Source organism: Pelodiscus sinensis, chromosome 1 (genome assembly GCF_052426305.1).
Source record: "Pelodiscus sinensis isolate ZL-2025 chromosome 1, ASM5242630v1, whole genome shotgun sequence".
NCBI classification, from domain to species: domain Eukaryota; kingdom Metazoa; phylum Chordata; order Testudines; family Trionychidae; genus Pelodiscus; species Pelodiscus sinensis.
This window is the reverse complement of record NC_143052.1, coordinates 295,656,525-295,662,715: the sequence shown is the minus strand read 5'-3', so window position 1 is coordinate 295,662,715 and position 6,191 is coordinate 295,656,525.

Sequence of the window (6,191 nt, the reverse complement as noted above, 5' to 3'; positions counted from 1 at the left end):
TATACGGTTAACTGACAAGCTTGGGCTCATCAATTAACTCTCACAATTATGCGCATCTCCCCTAGTCCCCATGCTGCTGCCTCTGCATCAGAGATAGCAGTATGGAGGAAGGCGGGAGCTGGTGCACATGGGAAGCCAACTTTTAAGCTGGCTCCACGCATGTGCTGACTCCTGAGCTGCCTGCCCCCCGCACTGAGGCAGCAGTGTGGGGGGAGGAGTAGTCGGGAGCTGGTACATGAGGAGAGCCAGCTTAAAATCTGGCTCCCCATGAGCACCGGCGCCCACCTCCTCCCCTTGTGTGTAAGCATGTAACTACTGAAAATTTCAGCGGTTACACAGGTACAAAAATACACGCACTTAACATTCCTAAGGTGACCTGCAAAGCAAACAATGTATTATAGTTCTGTGTGCCCTGTATTAATATCATGGTGTGTTAGATATCACTTTATATGTATTATAGTGATACAGTGAATACATTTTGTTATTATTGTCCCCGTTCTGTGAGAGGAGACCATGAGGGCTTAGGACATGCGGTGAGACAAAGCTCATGGAGACATCTCCTAAAGCTCTGCTCTCCATCCTGCAGAACAGAGGTTGTTGGGTTCTGTGTGTCTCTGCCCTATCTTGTGCTCTGTGGTTTCCCCCACCTCTCCTCCATGTCAGCCCAGTTATCTGAGAAGCCACACTGGTACTATCAATCTGTCTCCTCCATATTGATATAGCATTAGCTGTGGGAACAAGGCTGCTTTGATGAGCATTAACTCTTGAGGATTAATACTCACCCATTTCCTTCCCAGTGATCAGTTTCATTTATTGTGGTAGTATGGTTGTTTCTGACCACATTAAGTGTCTAGGTGTCATGTAGTAGCACAGTTCTACAGTGTTTGGTTACAAAATCTAGAAGGGAGTGTATAGAGTTGGACAGAGGTGTTTCTATTCTTTTCCATAAAAAGCAAATTAAAGGCAAAACTTACATTTTGTGTGTACAGCGCACATCTGGTGAAGTTCTGGCCTTTTTGTTATGTCACTGACAAAACCCTCATTGTCATCATAGGGTCAGGATAATCACAATATTGTGCTGACATAACCAATGTAGACTGTGCACACAAATGAGGAACTAAACAAGAGCAACCATGTTGATTTTTGTTCCATTTGTCCACTTACCCTCATGCCTTTACATCTGATGTGGACCAAATGGAAAAGAACAAAGTTATTTGGGACAAATTCCTTTTCAAACTCCTAAGAAACAATCAAGCAATAGAAGTTAAGATATAGTGTATTTAAAGAGTAGTTAAGTGTCCTATTGCAGGCAGCATTGCGTATGTTGAAAATTTCCAGGACACTTCTTTCCTGAAGCATTCTCATTTCAAATGAATTTTTGGGGTCAAGGTCATTAAAAAGAAACACTGTTAAATTCTTTGAAAATTTCAGGGCTCTAGAAATTTAAAAGTCTCTGGGATACTTTAATTTAAATTTGATTAAAATATTCACATAAAAGCTAACCCTCACTGGGGCAGGGGATTAATTTTTCTTTCAAAATGCTTGCCTAACAGAATTGGAGAGCAATGGTTCCTTAAGCCCCAGACCTGTAAACACAGGCTTAACTTTCCTCAGAGGAGTACGTAGATCAGTGGGCTTATACATGTGTGCAAAGTTATGCTTAGACAAGTCTGAAGATCAGGGAGTTATTTAATGATGCATTAATTATGGTAACGTGTAATAAAAACTAATAGTAATCGACATATCCTATTTTGAGAACCACAGCCTGCTCTCAATTGCAATGGACTCAACAATCTGTAAGGCTTTTTCCATGTCAAACAGCCCACTGTAAATTGGCATTGAAGTTTCTTTTAGTTGCAGATCATCCACTCTTCTCATATGTCAAACTCAGCCAGCTGCATGGAGTGTGTCAGTTTCTAAGCAGTAGACCAAATTCAGAACTAAGAGTGAATGGCTCTAAATGTCAGGTCCTGCTTCTGAAATAAGAACCATAAAGCCTTTGAATTTCAAAAGAATTTGCTGCCCCAGAATAGCATGAGAAAGCTGCCTCTGCTGATCTATTGTTGTGCCTGCCGGCTTGCATCATCACACAGTACAATGTCGTATGATAAAAGCAGCCTCCAAAGTGTTTACTTTTTATGACAAATCCTATAAATTGGGTTCTTATAGTGAAACATTGTTTATGCAGCTGTGATTCCATAAATAAATCCTGACTTTCTTCTCTAGTACATCTTTGTTTCAAAGACACTATATGTTTTTTCTCCTTTTTTGTGGATTTTTTTCAAATAATTAGAAAGTTTTAAGTACAATCGTTGCACATGAAATCCACAAAATCAATTTGTTTTGCTGGGCTAAATGTTTCCATCTTTTGTTAGATTAATATTAGTCTCTTAAAGAGATATTATCTTCTCCTAAACGTGTCTTCTGCAGTGTGATAATTCAAATCCTTACCCAAGTAATCCTGTGAATCCTAGGGACTACCCGTGTAAGTAAGGGCTTGAAGACTGGTTTTCCCAGAAGCATATTGAGTGTAAAACTATATTAAGTGTAAAACTAAAGACATATTGGCCATATGAAGACAAATATTATCAGCTGAAGCCTGACCAAGCAAAGATTAAAGGCTCTAGTAGATTAAGGATGCTATTTTTCCCCTCTTCATTTGATAAGCCAGGTCACAGTTTTGACAAATATAATACACTTTTCTCCACTGGGATTATTTTATGTAATAATCCAATAGTGTATGTTTATGTGTATATAGCAGACCTGGTTGAATGTTTTCAAATTGCAATTTTTTAATGAAATTTCAAAATTAACAAAAATAGAAAATATCTTCACATTTTCATATTGCCCATTGTTTTTGGAGAACAGAAGATCTCGTCAAAATGTTTTGAATTTCAATTTTTTAAAATGTTTTCTTTTAAATCCACATTATGTCTGGATTAGCTCTAGTATACATCATGTTCAGTGATATTAAGACCTTAGTGTCTCAGGAGCCAAATTACAAATCAACACATTACCATAAAGAGCTACAGTTGTATGAATTCATTGTTTCATTTACAATATGTATTATTCTCAGAGCAAATTAGTAATTGCCTCTAGCTTTCAAGAGATCTATGCTTAGAAGCATGACATTATCATATTCAGAACTGTATTCATATAATGTTAGATGTTTCTAATATTACATATGCCACATAAGTAATACCACACTTTCAAACCTGTGCCGATAAAACTTCTCCCTACAAAATATTCTCTTCTCTTGTTAAATACTCTTAGACCTATTACACACACACACACACACACACACACACACACACACACAAATAATGTTAAAATAACATTAATAATGTTAAAAGTCTCAGGGGGTATTTGTGTTAATCTGTAACTTTAAAAACAATGAGCAGTCACGCAGGCAAGCACTCAAAAGCTAGGAAATATCAGAATTAAGGTTGCCTGTTCAACCTTAATTCAGCCCCTTTGTGTGGACGTATCATGATACGCCGTGTGGACCAGTCTTAGAGGGAGATGGGACACTATTTGGCAGTGGTTTTCACAGGTTTGATGACAGCAAAGGAAAGGTGGGACTAAAACATCTTGGGTTCTGTTCCAGGCTCTGGAGTGGCATGTGCTCGAGTGAGCACTGACTCTGTTCCTTTTCCACAACCATGAACCAGACTGACCCCTACCGTCATCTCCCCCACACACCTGGCCTATTGCTCCCGCTCTGGACCACTCATCTCTCCCTCAGGCTCCTTGTTTAAATTTCAGTGCCCCTCTAGGTCATTGTCTCAGTCTCTGGCCAGCCATTCCTAATTGTCCCTGGACTGCATATGGTTAGACTGAGCTAGCACCTGACCTGTCTCACCTACCTCCCCTGAACCTCACTGGTTCTCAGTCCCAGTTTCTTTGCTGAGGCAGCCCTATTTGGCCTCCCAGGAACATATTCAAATTAGGATGCTTTCTCTCCCATGCTGCTGGGACCCAACCAGGCGTGGCACTGAAAGCAAGGGACAGACAGGCTCCCTGCTCTCAATTCAGACATGTAGATCCAGGATGGCTTGCAGCAATCCACAACTGCAGTCATAGGGAAACGTCTGTTCTATCCCGGGACTGGATATGAACTGTGGTTTTTTTTCACAAGTTTATAATTTGGTCAAATTTGAGTGAATTCCCATGGGAATGGCAAAAGACATATCCCTGATGCAAAGTCAACATTTCTGCCACATTTCAAGTCACTGCTTAAAAGCATGGGTGTTCTAGAGCTGTTCAAAGAAAAGGCCAGAATTAAATGAACAAAAGGCAAAGCAATGTAACTTTCCCTTGTCCCATCCTCAGAAATGTTTTTCTGAATTTTGATTGAAATTTTCCAAAAAGTTTCAGCCTGTGGCAGACTCCCAGGAAGGCAAGTTGCAGACCACAGCTATGTCTAGACTGTGACGGTGTTCCCGGGGTGCAAGCCCCTCGCCCCTTCTCCCCCAGCCAATCCTGGCCCAAGTCTGGAGAGGGGGCCCAGCGTACCCACCGTCTGAACTAGATTCATTGGTCGCCCCACCCGGGGTCTGTGTAGTAGTCTCTAGTTGCGGGGGTGATCACCCCTCAGCCCCCAAGGGACTGGGGGGGCTCTGCGACCCCTTCGTCAGTCTTTCCTGCTCCTCGACTTGGCGGAGTAGAAGGGGGTGGTGGCGTGGAAGGGGAAGGGGAGTGGGGGACCCGGGCCCTCCCTCACCTCCGGGTCCCAGCCCGAGGCCCTAAGCGGAGGTCAGCGACCGGTTGTCGCCCTCCGCTGCAGACGGGGCTGCGGCCCTCAACTCGTCTGCCCACGGGCGCCAAAAGGGTCCCGCCTCAGGCTCCTTCCACTCCCCGCTGACTTGTCCCGCTGGCGGAACGGGTTCAAGGTCACTCACCCCGTCGGAGTCGTCGAGCCCGTCCCAGGGCGAGCCGCCAGCTGCCGAGTCCTTCCCTCCGGGTTGCCCCGAGGGATGGGGGTTTGGTGCTCCTGGACGCCAGGGCGCCCGCCGCTGCACTCTCCCCCCTCTTGCCGGGCCGCTCCCGGCTGTTATGGGCGCCGGGGGATGATGTCGGGGTGGTAAGCTCCGCCCCCCCAGCGCCGCCCCTTTCGCGGGCATCCCGGCACGCTCCCGGGTGCTCGGCTGAAGCGTCAGTCGGGGCGGCAGGGGCGGGCGCTTCCTGGCCGCTCGTACCCGGCCCCGCCTCCTGCTACCCGCTCCTGTCGGCGCTGCGGGGTGTCCTGCCCTCCGCGCCGCTGCCTGGGAGCGTTCGGCCGCCGCGGCGGCCACTTTTCCCGTCTTGGGGGGGGGGGGTTTCCCCCGCGGGTTCAAGTGCGGACCCCGCCGGGTCTGTCACATAGACTACAGGGTTTTTTCGAAAAAAGTGGCCTTTTTTGGAAAAAAACATCACCTGTGTCTAGACTGCCGCCGCGTTCTTTTGAAATTAAATCAAAAGAACACAGCAGTTTTTTTTCAACAGTGGTAAACCTCATTTTACAAGGAAGAACGCCTTTTTTCGAAAGAGCTTTCCAAAAAGGGGGTTCTTGACCGCAAACAGGGCTTTTTCGAAAGAGAGCATCCAGATTGCCTGGGTGCTCTTTCGAAAAAGTGGATCGCTTTTTCGAAAAAGTTGTGGCTGTCTAGATGATCTTTCGAAAGAAGCATGTAGTCTAGACGTACCCCAAGCGATTATAATTTAGCAAACTTATAAGCAACTTAACACAAGATCTAATAAAGGCAGATATTGAGCTATTTTTATAGATGGTACTCCCTATCCTGCTGTGAATACTCTTTCCCACACAAAAAAGTTTATGACTGAAATCATACATGTGAAGAATTACAAAAAAGTTATTTAAAAAGAATGTCAACCACTCATTCAACTGGATACATTAATTTATGTCACTATGTTTGTGTCGTCTTTAATGCAAATTTTGAATTACTATATGCCAATATTCACATCAGAAATCTGATTCTAAAATTGCACTCATCCAATCAGGTCACAGAAGTGTACCATGTGACATGTGCCCAGTCAGAACAGCTCAAGTTTCCAGTTTTGCATATCAAGTACTTTCAAGTTGATTCTTCCTTACGCATGTGTTTTAGGCAGACAATCTTGTCTGGTGCCAGTGGTAAAGAATCACAAAGGGCAGCTTTCATTTAGCACTAGAATAGATGGATTATTAGAAA